This window comes from Halichoerus grypus, chromosome 4 (assembly GCF_964656455.1).
Source record: "Halichoerus grypus chromosome 4, mHalGry1.hap1.1, whole genome shotgun sequence".
Taxonomy (NCBI): Eukaryota; Metazoa; Chordata; class Mammalia; order Carnivora; family Phocidae; genus Halichoerus; species Halichoerus grypus.
The window spans coordinates 161,613,749-161,631,563 of record NC_135715.1 but is presented as its reverse complement, the minus strand read 5'-3'; positions in this window follow the sequence as shown (position 1 = coordinate 161,631,563).

Genomic DNA, 17,815 nt, shown 5'->3' with positions numbered 1-17,815 from the left:
ACTAGCCAGTTTCCTTATCTGTAAAATGCAGAACCATCTCCTTCATACAATTATCATTGTTAACCAAGGGTTAAAGGAGAATACAGTGTGTAGAAGATACTCAGTAATTCCGGAGTCTCCATGAGATTCAGAGGCCCACATCTCTCCTTATCACCCATTCCACCTCTCTCCCCCACCACTAAAAGGACCCCAAGCCCTTGACCCATGAACCTGCCTTAAGTTGGCTGGTGCTCTGGATAGATCTGACATCACTACCCATCCCAACAACCTGTGGTAAGACAAAAACAGTGCTCATGAGACAGGACACACAGGAAACTGCCAACAAGATCCACGCAGATAGTGAAGTCCCATCTTAAAACAATGAGTAAGAGAGAAAATCAACCTTTAAATAAAGATGTCATGGACGCTGTATATGACACTTCTGTCCTGCACAAAGCAGGAGCTCAATACATGCTTAAGTGAATTAAACTGAGGGAGTTCAGCAGCCCTCACGTTTGGGCCTTCCTGATCAATTTTCTTTTCCTGATGAGTTCGAGATTATTATATTTTTGCCTACCCTTTTAATTCATCCCTCCATCCTCAGTGTGTTTATTTTTCTTTTTTTAATTAAAAAATGTTTGAGTATAGTTAATACACAATGTTATATTATTTCAGGTGTGCCTGATCAATTACTTTTGATGTCACCAAACTAGAGAGCTATTTGTAGGGGCAAGAGACTTTTAGCTTTTCTGAGCTACTGTGCTGATTTCAGCACATAATTTCATTAGATCAAAGAGTTAAAGTGTCCTTGGCTCAATCATGAGTTCACCTTCTGCTTCTAGTCGTGTTTCTTATAGAAAAAACTCTACTTTTCCAGAAAATGTTCTTAGGATGTCATTCAAGTTATGTATGAAGTTGAAAAAGCATCATATTGAAATTGGTTTATCTGTATTTAAACTCCAGAAGACAACATTACTGATAGGCTCATTTGCTTCTGTGTTTTCTTAACTCTTAAAGTGATCTTATTGGGGTGCCTGTGTAGCACAGTGGGCTAAGTGCCCAACTCCTGATCTCAGGGTCAGGAGTTTGAGCCCCACATTAGGCCCCATGACCTGTTGGGCCCCATGTATGTTGGGCTCCATGCGGGGTGTGGGGCCTACTTTAAAAAAATAAAAAATAAGTGATCTTGTTATAGTAAAGGAGGGTGGATTCTGAGAAAAAGTTTATCTTCCTGTAGTTTTTTTTCTTCTTATAGTTTTAATAGAGTCAGCCATATCCTTTTATAAATCTCTACAATGTCATCTAATGGAACATAATACAGCCACTAAAATGATAATTATGAAGTCATAAATTCCTTTCACTTTTAAAATGGAAAAACTAAAATGCATCCATTATAACTGCAACAATACAAAAATGTTTATGCATTATAAACAAATATTGAAGGATAAAATACTAATATGAAAATAAAATAGTCATTTTTAAGGTGGAATTTGAGGAGGTGTTTCTTTCCCTAAGAAATACTGATACAATAGCCCCGCTTATCTATGGTTTTGCTTTCCATGGTTTCAGTTACCAACAGTCAACCTCAGTCTGAAAGCAGATGATCCCACTTCTGACAAATAGTCAGAGGTCAGAATTAGCCTTACTCTATGTCACAATGCCTACTACATCCATGTCACTTCATCTCATCTTGTAGGCATTTCATTTCACATCATCACAAGAAGTGTGAGTACAGTCTATTTTGAGAGACCACATTCACATAACTTTTACTGCAGTATATTGTTCTATTTTATTACAAGTTACTGTTGTTAATCTCTTACTTTGCCTAATTTATAAATTAAACTTTATCATAAGTATGTATGTATGGGAAAAAACATAGTGTACATAAGGTTTGATACTATCTGCAGTTCTAGTCATCCACTGGGGGTCTTGGAGTGTATCCCCCTTGGAGAAGAGGACACTACTGTATACAATTTCCTAATGAAGGAGGAGAATTATCAGAACTGAAATTGCTGAGTGATGTTCTGTACTCAAAATCTGACAGCTACTTCACTGAGACTTTTGTCTAAGACCATTTCTTTTTTTTTTTTTTAAGATTTTATTTATTTAGGGCACCTGGGTGGCTCAGTTGGTTAAGCAACTGCCTTCGGCTCAGGTCATGATCCCAGGGTCCCGGGATCGAGTCCCACATCGGGCTCCCTGCTCAGCGGGGAGTCTGCTTCTCCCTCTGATCCTCCCCTTCTCATGCTCTCTGTCTCCCATTCTCTCTCTCAGATAAATAAATAAAATCTTAAAAAAAAGATTTTATTTATTTGTCAGAGAGAGAGCACAGCAGGGGCAGTGGCAGGCAGACGGATGAAAGTATGAAGTATTTGGGGGAAACCAAAGAAGACAGTATGTCTGGAGCGTAGAGAGGAAGAGGTGGGCCCATGGAATGATCCCACAAGTGTGGAAATAACACTTGTTATTTCCTCTGCATGAACACTCCTCACTCTCATCACTAGGCCAATTCCTGATCCGTTCTTAGATCAGGGAGGCCTGGATTGTCTTGCTCCCCACTTAAATTAGTTTCCTTTTTTTAAAAAAGATTTTTAAAATTTATTTATTTTTGAGGGAGAGAGAGAGCACGAGCAGGGGAGAGGGGCAGAGGGAGAAGGAGACTCCCCACTGAGCAGGGACCCGGATGCGGGGCTCGATCCCAGGACCCTAGGATCTTGACCTGAGCCAAAGGCAGACACTTAACCGACTAAGCCACCCAGGCGCCCCTTAAATTAGCTTCCTCAGGTTTACAGTAACACCATACTTCCCTGTTGTAGTCATCATAACACATTATCTTCAGTATCTGTATTTTCTTGTCAATGTTAAGCTCTACAAGAGTTTGTTTGTTCACTCAACAAATAGTCATTGGCCGCCTTCTCTGTGCACAGCACTGAGGCATTGGCTCTGTAGCCATGAACCAACCCACAAGCTCATTGTCTTCTTGGATTTACATCTGCAGGAGATAGACAGTGAGCAAAACAGGCATTGTGCACGCACACATAACCACACATGTAAATAAATTACCACCTGCAAAGTTCTATAAAGGAAACCATAGAGTGCCATGAACAACAACAACAATGGAGATCTAGCTAAGCTAGGTGGAAAGCACTTTCTGAAAAGGTGACATTTTAGATGAGACCTAAAAGATAAGAATGGGTCATCCACGGAAAGAACATTCCAAATGGAATAGCTAGGTAGAGACTAAGAAAGGAAAAGATTCTGTGTGCTTGAGGAACCAAAGGAAGACCAGTGTCAGCAAAGGGGAGACGAGTTCAGATAGAAGATTGGAGAGGTAAATAGAGACTAGATGATTTAGAGATTTTTAGGCCCTGGTAAGGGATTTAGATTTTATCCTAAGTGCAATGGTGTATTTTGAATAAAGCTGAGCGCACTCATTGCCCGTATCAGCATAAGATCTCATTCACAGGAAACAACAGATACTGAATATAAAAATGAAAAGCAGTCTAATATTTACTGAAGTGTATGAAATAAGCACAAAATGGAAATTTCTGTGTATAAGTCTCAGTAAACATGATACAAAATCTTGATCTATCTCTCTAAGTTCTACTCAGCACAGCACAGCAACACTCTCCAATCTCTCTTCTCTCTAAATATTACCCCCAAAAAGTAGGCCAGATCTGGACTTGGCTCTTTGCTTGGCTTCATTCTCTCATCTTCAAGATTCCATTCCCCGCCCTTGTTAATGTAAGTCAATCAATCCTTTCTGATCTAAATCTGCACCTTAACCAATTTATCTTGATCAGCACAACTGAAGCCCCAGACTTGGGGCAGGGAAAGTGTGGGGTGGGGAGGGGGATTGGGAGGGTAGAATTCTTCCCAGAAAGATGTGGGAATGAAAGAATTCTTATATTTTCAGTTTTGTTTTATTTGTTTTGTTTGTGTCTGTTATCACTACCATTGCTGTTGCTTTCATGCTGAGAACCTACTCTGGCCACTGTGGCCAATGGCTTGTTAGGGAAGCAGGAAGTAGCAAGGAAAATGGTGAGGAGTCTATTGCAAAGAAGCAAGGGGGATGGGGCACTTGGGTGGCTCATTTGGCTAAGTATCTACCTTCCGCTCAGGTCATGATCTCTTGGTCCCGGGATTGAGCCCCGCATGGGGCTCCCTGCTGAGTTGGGAGTCTGCTTCTCCCTCTCCCTCTGCTCCCCCTGCCCCCACTCATGCTCTCTCTCTCTCCCTCTCTCTCAAATAAATAAGTAAAATCTTTAAAAAAAAAAAAAGAAAGAAAGAAAGAAGCAAGGGGGATTTAAGAGAGAAAAACAGTGGATGGATTCAAGATCTACCTTCTGGGTAGAACTAATTTGTCTTCCAGGTGGTGGGAGGTAAGAGAGAGGAGCTGTCAGGGATGTCCTCCAGATCTCTGGCTTGAAACCTTGGCGGTTGGTGGTCTGTTTGTAAAGATGGGGAAGAGAGGAGGGAGGGATAGCCTTGGGATCAAAATCAGTCTAGGTTTGGCAGTATTATGTTTGAGTTTCTTATGAATTATTTAAAAGGAGTCATTGAAAAGGCAGTTGTATATGTAAGACTCAAGTTCAGAGAGGTCAGGCCAGGAGGTATAAATTTGGGAATTTTCAGCAGATAGATGTAATTTGTAGCTGTGTGAGCAAATGAGACTGCCTAAGGATTTACCACTACTTCTTGGTTTTAGCACAGTGCTGGCCCACACTGCTCAAAAACAATTTAAGCTCCTATCTGTCTCGTTCACCCTCATATCCTCATGCCTAGGACAGTGTCTGCAATATTGCAGATACTCAATAATTTCCTGTGAATGGATTGAATGATTTAGCAACTGCACCATTCATAGCAGCTGAACAGTGATTTCAAACCTATGTCCCTTAGACTCCAGAGACAATTTGCTTTCACCATAGGACAGTACTTGAGTTCAGCAGATAGTCTCAAAAACCTGGTGAGAAACACAAGCACATGGTATCCCCATTATATAAATGAGGAAACTAAAGAGGTCACATGACTTGCCTAAAACTACAACCCAGGTCTTTGGATTCATACTCTAATATTCTTTCACCCTAGTAGAGATGACTTTCAACAGACTAGCAGCTGCTCTAGATATTTTGTACCTGCCAATTGCCATGAAGAAAGAAAAAAAGAAAACCCAAATAAATTAGGTCTGGAATTGGTAAGTGTCACCACTTAAAACAATCTTCTACTTTTCTGCCATGTAGGCGTTTCCATGAAGATTCAGCTCAAATATCATATGGCTTTTATACTTACCAAAAGCAAGATATTGGCTCCCTCTTCCCTGTGCTCACTGATGTTGTGCTGTTAGAGATATAGTTCCCCTATACCAGCAGTTTCTGTGCCTTTTCAGAAACTCTTCGATCTGATCTGTGTATTAAAAGATACAGTAATGAACAAAGGCAGGGTAGAAAACAGTGTGCACTGCCAGCAGGGCTTTTCTTTTAAGGATTATAGTTATGTACATGCTTGTATGTGCATGCAGAGAGTATTTCTGGAAATTGTCTCAAGAAATTGGTCGCTGAAAAGAGGAACTGGGTGGGGAGGGGAAGGAAGATGTTCTTTTTTTATGCACATTCTTTGTACGATTTTTGAAGGGTGTTTTTTTTTTAAGGTTTTATTTATTTATTTATTTAGAGAGCATGAGCAGAGAGAGGGGCAAAGGGAGAGGGAGAGAGAGAATCTCAAGCGGATTCCACACTGTGTGCGGAGCCCGACACGGGGCTCTGATCCCACAACCCTGAGATCCTGACCTGAGAGTCAGATGCTTAACCGACTGAGCCACCCAGGTGCCCCTGATTTTTGAAGTCTTTAAAGCATGTTTATTTATTAGTTTTAGCCAAAAAAATTTTAATGTAAAAAAAAAAATCTCAGAAAATCAGGTTATTTTGGTGAACACTAAAGTTTGAAATTAGGACTTGTAAATGATAATTGCAGATTTGTATAAGCTTCAGTTTCCAAAATATTTCTGTATTTTGTTTAGATTGGATAATATTGAGAAACAAAGCTGATCAACAAAGCTAAGTGATTGCAAATGGCAATAGTTCTTTTAACAACTAGGCAGACTCAGAAACCTGAAATGGGAGTAATAGAAAATGTTTATTGGAAAAAATAATCCAGTGGGGAAACAGATGGAGATTTGGATGACATGAGAATGATAGAATATTCATAATTGGGGCGCCTGGGCGGCTCAGTTGGTTAAGTGACTGCCTTAGGCTCAGATCATGATCCTGGAGTCCTGAGATCGAGTCCCACATCAGGCTCCCTGATCGGCAGGGAGTCTGCTTCTCCCTCTGACCCTCCACCCTCTCATGTGCTCTCTCTCTCTCTCTTTCATTCTCTCTCTCTCAAATAAATAAATAAAATCTTTAAAAAAAAAGAATATTCATAATTGTTGAAGGTGGGTGAGAAGTATAGTTGTTCATTATTCTGTTGTTTACTTTGTGTCTATTTCAAAGTGTCCATAATAAAATCTTTTAAAACTCAGTTCACAAGAATAAGCAACTGTTCATATCTTTTATTATAAAAGTCAAATACTGGAAACTTATAAAGCTCTAAATTTAAGAATCTGCATAACTCTACCTAAGCTACCTGACATGTTATCCATTTATTTGTTATTGCACATAAAAATGTACATCAGGGGGCGCCTGTCTGGCTCAGTTGATAAAGCATGCAATTCTTGATCTCGGGGTGTGAGTTCAAATCCCACATTGGATGTAGAGTTTACTTTAAAAAAAAAAAGAATGTATTTCAGGCAGATGAACTCTGCTGTATATTTAATTGTGCTCAGCACTTATGCTATGGTCGCAGTCACCTGTAGATTTTTCTAGAAGCAGACATATGCACATTGGATTTTTAAAAGACCAAGGTAAGGGGCGCCTGGGTGGCTCAGTCGTTAAGCATCTGCCTTCGGCTCAGGTCATGATCCCAGGGTCCTGGGATCGAGCCCCGCATAGGGCTCCCTACTCAGCGGGAAGCCTGCTTCTCCCTCTCCCACTCCCCCTGCTTGTGTTCCCTCTCTCTCTGTGTCTCTCTCTGTCAAATAAATAAATAAATAATCTTTAAAAAAAAAAAAAGACCAATGTAAAGCTACAACCTTTCTATGTAATGACATGTTTATAATAAATTCAAATATATGCTTTAAAATGACAGGAAAAATTTATGTCTGACAAAAACAACAGTTTACCTGACAGTAGACATTAACAAGGGGTGGTCCCTTGGGGCACCTGGGTGGCTCAGTGGGTTAAGCATCCAACTGTTGATTTCAACTCAGGTCATGATGTCAGGGTCGTGGGATTGAGCCCCATGTTGGACTCCCGATACTCAGTAGGGAGTCTACTTGAGTTTCTCTCTGTCTTTCCCTGCCCAGCTCACATGCACACACCCTCTCTCTCTCTAAAAGAAAATAACAAATAAATCTTTAAGAAAAAAAAACAAGTGGTGGTCTCAATGTATTAAAATTTACTATATTAATTTATTTTGTTACAGATGTTTTAATATTTAAAATATATTTTGAGGGTGCCTGGGTGGCTCAGTCGGTTAAGCGTCTGCCTTCGGCTCAGGTCATGATCCCAGGGTCCTGGGATGGAGTCCCGCATTGGGGTCCCTGCTTCGTAGGGAGCCTGCCTCTCTCTCTCTCTCTTTCTCTCTCTCTCTGTCTCCTGTGTCTCATGAATAAATAAATAAAATCTTTAAAAAAAAATAAAATATATTTTGAAAATGAAACTCAGATCAAACATTTATTCTACCCCTGAAGCACAGGGCAGTTTAAAAACCACCAGACTGTGATAAAATTGAAGGCAGAAAATGTATTTTATTTATCTCTGTCTCTCCAATACCAAACACAATAGTTTGATGAATGAATATTGTTAAATGAAGGTATGGAAAAATTGATTTCTAAGCCCCAAAATAGTCTTATTAAAAATTCTTCTGTGTTGATTTTTTTTTTTGAGTACTCAAAGTCCATCCTCATTAAAACAACAATTCAATACGAAAAAAATTTAATTAGGAAGTAAAAATCCACACTTCCCCAATCTTTTGTTTTTCTATGTATAAGGTAATACATACTTGTAAGAATTTTTTTACTTTAAAAAGTAGGATAACATTATGGGTACAAGTTTTGAAACCTGTTTTGTTTCCCCTTAAACATATATCTAAGACTCACTCAGTGTACATCTAGATTCTATCTCCTTTTTTTAATTTAATTTTATTTTTTTATTTTTTATTGTTATGTTAATCACCATACATTACATCATTAGTTTTTGATGTAGTGTTCCATGATTCATTGTTTGTGCATAACACCCAGTGCTCCATGCAGAACGTGCCCTCTTTAATACCCATCACCAGGCTAACCCATCCTCCCACCCCCCTCCCCTCTAGAACCCTCAGTTTGTTTTTCAGAGTCCATCGTCTCTCATGGTTCGTCTCCCCCTCTGATTTCCCCCCCTTCATTCTTCCCCTCCTGCTATCTTCTTCTTTTTTTTTTTTCTTAACATATAATGTATTATTTGTTTCAGAGGTACTCCTTTTTTTTTAAAGATTTATTTTATTTTAGAGAGAGGGAGAGAGAGAGCATGAGAGCAGGGCTGGGGGAAGGGGCAGAGGGAGAGAAAGAATCTCAAGCAGACTCGGAGCTGAGTGCGGAGCTGGATGTGGGGCTCGATCTCACAACCCTGAGATCACAACCTGAGCTGAAACCAAGAGTTGGGTGCTCAACCAACTGCACCACCCAGGCACCCCTCTCCTTTTTAAAGGATACATAGTATTCTATCATTTGGCAATACCATAATTCAATCATTCTGCTGATGGACATTTAGGTTATTTTCAATTTTGTGATATAACATACAGTGATATAATGATATCTTTGCACTTACACTTTGCATTCTTGTGAGAGTAGTTTAAAGTTAATGTTGTATGAAAGCAATATGTATACACAAATTAAGAAATCAAATAGCTTTAGAAGGCTGATTTTCTTAAGCAGTCATTTGCTTCATTTTCATTGCCCTTCCCAAACCCTCCAAAGAATTGTTAAACCTCTCTGAAAATGATTAGTGATTTCTTTTTTCCCTTGAAGACATCTTAATGGAGGCTTCTTTTCTCCTGCTCTGTTTTAACTAGATATGTTCTAGGATTTCTGCACAGCTGTCAGCCCAGGATTTACATTCACTTCTTGGCTGTGCACACATCATGTTCCCTCAACCCAGAGTCTTCCATTTGTGTTTGTTTACTCCGTTATTTTGTAATAGCTTCCTAAGAAATCGTGTATAGAAGGTAAACTTTTTGAGACGTTGCATGTTTACAAATGTCTTTTTTCCACCCTTGCACTTGATTGACGATTTGGCTTGGAAAGGATGTTGCCTCAGAAATGTGAAGACATTGCTCCATTGTCGTATAGCATTCAGTGTTGCTGTTCATTTATCCAATGCCATTGCCTTTATATATGATCTGGTTTTTTCTCTCTGGAAGCTTTTAGAATCTCCTCTTTGTTAATGGTGTTCTGAAATTTCATTGTGCTGTCCCTTATGTAGGGCGCTGTTTTGTTTTGTTGTGTTGTGTTGTGTTTTTTTAAATACCCTGGGATAGACACCAGATGTTTTTCAGATGGGAAAATGTTGTTGTATTATTCTTTAATAATGTATTTCTCTTCGCTCACTAGTCCTGCCCTGCCCTGAGAGAATGATTCCTGTGCATTATAATTCAATCAGCTGGTTTCTGGTTAGGTTTGGCCAACGTGAGATCAGATCACAGGAAGAGAGAGAATTTCTTCTCTGCTGTATCCTTTATGTAGAACCACACCTCTCGGGCAGTAGCCGTATCTCCCCCCGGAGGCCCTTCCTGCTGGGCTCAGGTCGTCGCTGCGATCCATTTATACCACCTGCTCTGACCCAGTCCCTTCTGCCCTGGGACTCTAAGTTTCTCACTGAGGCTAGTCTCTGGACACTCTACCACCCTTGTGTGTTCCCTAATCCTTCCTGCTCACCGTTTCTTTAAGTAGTCACTTGGTAAAAATCTCTTTATCTGCACCATATGGGGTAAAGTGGGTTTGCTATAGGGACTCTGATATAGTCTGTCTCTTTCTCTGTATCTCTGTCTCTCCATTTTCCAAGAAATCTTGAGCTTCCTGGACTAACCCTGTTACTTTCTCTTTTATTTTCCATTTCTGTCATCTCTTAGATCTACCTTCTGGGAAATTTCCTTGTCTTCATCTTCCAGCGCTTGTATGAATTTCTTATTTCAGCAATCATATTTTTCATTTCCAAGAGCTCCCTTTATTCTCTGATCACTCCTTTTTAATATAGCATTCCATTGTTGTTTATTCATGTTTCATGGATATAATTTATTTATCTTCCTGCATTGTCTCTGCTTTCCAAAAATTCCTTTGTTTTGGTGTCTGTGTTTCATGATAGAGACATTCCTCAAATGTCAAGTGACTTTCACATAATAGGTGATTGTTAGTTCTGTGTACTCAGATGGGGCTTGTCCTTGGTGGGTTTTACTTTGGGGTCATCAAGCAGGAATCCACCCACTTTATTGTAGGGCCTCCAAAAATCATTTCTCTTGTGCTATTAAATTTTTTCAGAAGAGAATCTGCCAAACTCTTGTCTGGCATTCTTTGAGCCAAGGGCAGAAATTAGGCTGAGCAGCTTCAAGTTCAGAATGGACTTTCATTTAATGGGAATATTTTTCTGGAAGAAATTCCTTGAAGGGAAATTGTAGTATCCAAGGATATGCATTTTAAAATTTGATAAATTCCAATGCAATTTTGGAAACATCCAAAGAAAAAAGTTCAATGTGGTTTAAAAGAACCAAGCAAATGCATTTTATAAGCTTTAAGTGCCAGCAGAATTTAATAAAGTGTTTTCCTTATGGAATTAATGTTCCAAGTGGTAAAATAGACTGAAATAAATTCTTCCTTTCCATGGGTTCTACTTTGCTTCAGAATTAGTATTAACATAGGCTGTTTGAAAAAGTAAATTCTTCATCTTTCTTGAAAATAAAATTAGATTCTCAAAAAAAGCCATTTAATTGGCATAGCTGTAGAGACAAAAATGGAAACCTATCAAGAGGTGCTAGGTCTTATTTATCTATAAGGATGTAGCAGGTAAAAAAAAAATGCTTAAACCAGGTGATCTTTGGTAACTCATATTGAGTTTATGACTTGAGTGTTTACAGGAGATCTAATCTCAAGGTGGTGATTGCTCTGTAGGTTATGAGAATAATTGGGGCAAGAAACTATTCAACTACACTCTAGTAGAGAGAGGCACGTCACAAAACATGAAGATAAGTTACTTCTAGTACCTAAATTGTATTCAGGTCATAACTGACCTGTAGGACCTAGCTCTATGTTCATCGAAGTGGGTTTTTTCCTTTTTATAATTGCTAATCATTTCCCCCACAAGGTTCCTCCTTATTTTGTGCTCAATTTCTCACTACATAGTAGACAATAAGAAACTCTTCATAAACTCTACTTTAGAGAGACCAAATCTCAGCCAGAAATAGACATTTCCCTTCCAAAATGATTGTAAAGAAGTCTTTAAGTTTTCTGTCTCTATGGTGACAGCTTGATGGAGATAGTTGAGGACTAGTACATGAAATATGCCTTGCCCTTTCAAATTCTGTAACAACCACTCAACAGGAGCTCACAGACACCAATCACTGCTGTGTAATCGCCATCACTTTACCACGGCTGGACTGGAGCTGGGATTTCTTCACAGAGGGAAACAAAAGTGAGAAAATACATCCAATCTACATTGTACCTAATCTTTCCTACCTGTAGATAGAGTTGAATTTTGCTTAAAGAAATGCAGTTAAGGGGCGCCTGACTGGCTCAGTCGATAGAGCATGCAATTCTTGATCTCAGGGTTGTGAGTTCGAGCCCAAGATTGCTTAAAAATAAAATCTTAAAAAAAAAAAGAAATGCAATTAAATGCTGTCTATTGGCAAATGTGCAGTCCAAGCACCAGCTCATAGTCAACACCATATAACCTACTATGTACCAGATATTGTATTCTATACAAATACTCATCATTGTCAATAAATATTTACAAATGAATGACTTTGAGAGCACTAATATCACCAATGATTACTCTATCTTTTCTCAATATCACTTAGCCACGCCATAATACAGAATGATTTCAAAGGGTAGAATGTCAAATCACTACTTCCTGTTACGCTCAGTGGGAAGTAGCTTAGCCCTCCATTTATGCTGTCTCTGCTCAGTTGAGAGAATAAACTGAACCATGGTACCCTGTGAGGTGACTTAGGCAGCTAACATGTGAATTAGCTTAACCACGTACCCCACCCATGCAGTGAAAACACAGGCCTGCCCAGACTTGGTATTTATTTATTTATTTTTAAGATTTTATTTATTTGACACAGAGAGACATAGTGAGAGCAGGAACACAAGCAGGGGGAGTGGGAGAGGGAGAAGCAGGCTTCCCACGGAACAGGGAGCCCGATGCGGGGCTCGATCCCAGGACACTGGGATCATGACCTGAGCTGAAGGCAGACGCTTAACGACTGAGCCACCCAGGCGCCCCCAGACTTGGTATTTAGAAAAGTTGGCTAAGATCAAGTGTAGAAAACTAAAATAAGACTCCTTGTTTGACTCAGCTCCTAAGTAGTCATTATGTGTGGGGCACAAAGACTTCTTGGAGATCTCTCTAAGAAGAAAAGGACTTCAGAGGGCTAGCAGCACTCTGATCTATGAACAATGACAGTCACCTATCATGTTATTGATTTTTGTATTTTTCTTTAAGCAATGTCCTTTTAAAATCTCCCCTACTAACTGCATTTTCAGTACATACAGTTCTGAGGAGGAATGGCAGCATAGATTACTTCTCAATAAATGCAAAGACTATTAATAGTGACAATGAAAAAGAGGAAACCAAAAGGGAAGTTAAATTCATGCTCATCTATAAGTTAATAAAATGGCAATCCCATTCCTCCCTGCCTACAACCCAAGAGACTCTACACTAACCAAAGTCTTAGCCTCCCTCCTTTTCACTCACTTCTAGCATGATTTTTCTTCAATGATCTGTAAGATTGGCATTTTCTTCTCTTAGGAACATCACTACATTTCTCATCACTTCCCTCAGTGTGATTCTACTGATCCCTAAATCTTCTATAACTCAAGAGCAAAGGACTTGTGAGAGGAAAATAACCTTAAACCAAATTTCCCCTTTTTCTTATTCTGGCAATTACAGCTCTATTTTGCCAGGATCCCGGACATAGGATGATAACAACAATTTTATTGGTGGTTAACATTTATTGAACACTCACTCTGTGTCAGGCACTGGGGTGAGTAGAGTACATACTGCAACATGTTTATGCTTTATAGCAGTCCTATACACAGGTACTATTTATCCCCAATTTTTAAAAGATTTTATTTATTTATTTGAGAGACTGAGCAAGAGAGAGGGAGAGAGGGAGGGAGCATGAGCAGGGGGAGGAGCAGAGGGAGAGGGAGAAGCAGTCTCTCCACTGAGCTGGGAGCCCAATGTGGGACTCGATCCCAGCACCCTGAGATCATGACCTACCTGAAGGCAGACGCTTAACCGACTGAGCCATCCAGGCGCCCCTATTTATCTCCATTTTTATAGACAAGGAAAAGGAGGGGTAGAATTTTCAGTGGACTATCCAGGAGTGGATAGCTAGTGTCATAAGACAGGATGAAATCCCAGAGAGTCTGAATCTGAAGGGCAAACCACTCAACCACTGCACTAGGGTAATTTTCTCCCTTCCTGTTTGACTTCAGAGATGCAGTCTAGCATAGTAGTTAAGTTGCTTTAGAGCCAGAGTGTCAGTTCAGATTCCAGTTCCTCACTCATGTTGTATGATCTGGAGCAAGTTATTTAATTTCTTCTCATATAGTTCTAAGTCATGTGACAAGCCCTCAGCCCTGTGACCAGCACACACAACGCAACCAGTGAATGTTGACTATTATTGTCCAAACCTAGGTCAAGCCCTGCTGATTGGTTCCATCTCATCCCACCAGCTTATCTTCACTGTATTTCCACAGCCACAGCCCTGACCCGGGTCCTGCCACTAACTTTTCTATATTAGTTTATACACAGCAGGAAAATTAATCTTCCTTAGAAGATTTCATACGCCATTTCCATTTTTACGAACCTCCAGTGGCTCCCTGTTGCAAATTTGATCAGATCCAATTCCTCAGCTTGGCATTCAGGTATATTTATACAAATCACCTGTTTAGCTTCCTCAGTCACTCTCTACTCAAGCCCTTCTCACGTATTTGCCATGTGACTTTTTTCATTTGTGTCTTTGGTGTTCTCTAGAATATGACTAGGTGGGGCTTTCTGTAATCATTTAAGTCCTTTGTAAAATTGTCCCTGGGTTCTCTAGGTAAGTATGTTAATATATTCAATTAAATTTGCTGTGACTGTTCTAAGAAGCCAGAAGTCTTCTCTGACTAACTTCACTCTAGCTTGATCATGCTAGTTAACTCCTAACCATGTCGGGAAATACTCTCCATTATGTTCATTTATACTTGTTTATGTAGTACTTAGTGTTTTTATGCATTCTCAAGTCTTCTCTCAGCAATTTTTTAGTCCTCGAGGCCAGAAATCATGGTTTCTCTTCCTTCTCAACCTTCCTTTACGCTTAAGGCAAGGGCTTCATAAATGCTGTTGAGTGATTGATGGTGTGAAAGAGTTGATGCAGAAGAGAAAGGTCTGTTAGAGGCAAACCAAGTAATGCAACATTGGGCCTTATGTTCCTTTAGGTGCAGGTAACAAAGAGCTGTGCATTCTGCAGCTTTGCACATCAGGGTAATTTTCAGGGTAAGTCAGGCCACTCGCCTCTGACAAACAGGGCATCCTTTCAACTGCAGCCAGAAAAGCTGATCTCTTGATTCTCCATTCCAGGGCGTGGAGGCATGTAAGCAGAAGAAGGCAAGGGATAGGCTGCCATGACATGTCTAGGGGGCTTTGCTGAGACAACACAAAGCCCATAATCCCACAGTGGGGAGAGGAGTCAGGTTGCAACTAACTCCTTGTCACCTCCTCCAGCAGAGTCAGCAACCTGGCAGCTCTCCCTTCCTCTACTTAATGTTCCCCCTTCCGGGCACCTCGTGGGACTCCTGGTCCTGAGGAGACACTATGCCCTCTCTCCCAATTCCATAAGAAGCGAGAGAAGACAGGATCCATAGAGACCATGTAACTCCAGATGAGTGATAACTAGAAGAGGAGATTTAGAGATTTTCAAAATAACGCTGGAACTAAGACTCAAAGGAACTGAGTCATAGATCAACTTTAACACTTGTGCCAATTACTTCTTTGGTAGAATGATAAATGGAAGATAGTAATTGAAGCCATTGAAATTAAAAAATTAAATCATTCCAGTTATACCAAAGAGAGCAGGGAAGGCCTGTCAACATTCACATAAAAATGGAAGGGTGACCAAATTCCACTGGGCTTGGGTGTGGCTCTTACTTTAAAGGTAGAAAAAAAGTTTTTTAAATGTTTATAAATCAGAAGTGGAAACAGGTAGAATCGTAAGATTTTAGAGCTCATTTGGTCCAAGTTCTATATTTTACCAATGAGGAACTGAGGCCCAGGGAGGAAAATTAAGTTTCCGAAGGCCACAGGAATGGTGACAGAGCCAAGATGAGAGATCGGTCTCCCGACATTCCAGGGCAAGGTACATCCACTGAGCAGTAAAGATATCTGCACTTGGGTAAGTTCTCACATTCAACCATGGCCCAGAGAACATGAGTAAATATAATACCTTTCCAGAAAGATAAAGCTCCACCTCCACCATACTGGTCCACAACACAATAGAGCCGAGTTTTTCTAAAAACTTCCAAGTTCTCTGATTTGCATGTTGATCTCATGTCCAAGTGGGAGGGGGGAAAACAAAACAAAACAACACACACACACACACACACACACACACACACACACAAAAACAAACAAAAAAACATGTGAAGAGAGGTAGAAAAAAAGGAAAGAAAAAAAACAAAACAAAACAGTATAACCTAAAGCAGAAGCAGTCTTCTTAGTGGCTTAGGAGTATTTAGTAACAAACTGGGAGCCAGAAGGACCTGAATTTTCCTGGCTTTATCTCTGTCACTAACCAGCTTTGAAAAGTCATTTAATCTCTCCGGACTTCAGTTTCCCATTTGTGAAATGAAGGCATTCTGTAGTAATTATCTCTAAGGTCTCTTTCATCTCTAATGTTTTTAAAAAATATTTATTTATTTGGGGCACCTGGCTGGCTCAGTCAGTAGAGCGTGTGACTCTTGTTCTTGGAGTCATGAATTCCAGCCCCACGTTGGGCAGAGAGCCTACTTTAAAAAAAAAAAAAGTATGTGTTTGTTTATTTTTTTAATTGAAGTATAGTTGACACATAATATTACATTAGTTTCAGGTGTGTCATTCATCTCCAAACTTTCAAGTAATATTAGAACAATATTCAAGTCTCATGACCCTAATAAAATTTTATCATATCCCAGGTTAGTAACAGAAAAATATATATAAAATGAGGGTGATAAGGAAGTAGGTGGTTGATTGCAAATTAAATCAAACAGATATATATTATGTGCCCATTCTATGCCAGGCCTAGAATTCTCAAGACAAAGACATGGCCCATGCTCTTGAAGAGCTTTCAGCCTAGAGGCAAGACCTATAAGACTCTATATTCACAGATAATCTCTTATCTAAGTACTATCCAGGTCTGACCAAAGATCACAACTATTCAGGAGAGTTTTGCCAGAGACACCTTGGTAGGCAATTTTCTGGTTTATTTCCCCTCTTAACATTTTCACCACCTCCCAAGTATTACAAGGTAGTAAGGGCTGACTGGTCACTGCAAGAACCGACCTGAAGAGCATCCCTAATTCATACTTACTGGCCAGGAGCATGGAGGTCAGACACTGAAATCAAAGCTGCTCACTGAGAGTAGTGTAAATAATAGATGTAAATAGTTATTTAATCAAATTTTATTCTGGATCAAAGCAAAATGCTAGGAATCTGGAGTGCATGATAATTACTCTGCAAATGGACAAATCAGCATAAGCAGCTCTATTTGTTTGATAAGTTGAGGGCAAGAAGTGGTCTCTGAAATATGTGCCTCTTGAGAGGCTTCTTAATTTTAGAGGTGTTGTTAAGACTTGCCAGAGGTGTAAACAAGGTGCTCAAGACAAGATACCCTCTTTATTACAAGACTGAATTTCCAAGTTCTGCTCTTGTTGTGTACCACCTACTCACACAGGTGCAGTGATACTAAATCCATCACTACTCCGTGTAACAACCTGGGGAGCAGCTAGCTACATTTCAGTTCACTAAAAATTTCAATGGCCAGGTAGGTATATAATGCAAAGTGAAAACCTAACATGTGGAATCCTGTATATAAGTAACCTTAAATTACTTCATCATGTCTTAACTTAGGTGTTGTCTTTTTATTTAAACATTACTTATTTTGTGCATAAATTACCCAAGCTACAGAAGCAGGGTGGGGGTGGCGGAATGAGGAGCAGGCCTAGAAGAGAGTAATTTCTCAGTCTCTGAAGAAATAACAGACTTCAGAAGAAAAATGACTACAGTTTACTCTCCCATGAATGAGGTGTGAATAGGCACCCTCTGCCTCCTAAGCTAGAAATTATAGAATCAGGACTCTGAACGTATTCACCCTCCTCTCTTTTGGGGAACCCACTCTATTTTTTAAAAATTTCTCTATAAATTTAAAAATAGAGTTCAGAGCCTCTCTCATCATAAGCCCTACACCAAGATGAATCATTTTGTCATAATGTCACTGGCTTCAGCAATGCCTTATGATTAAACAA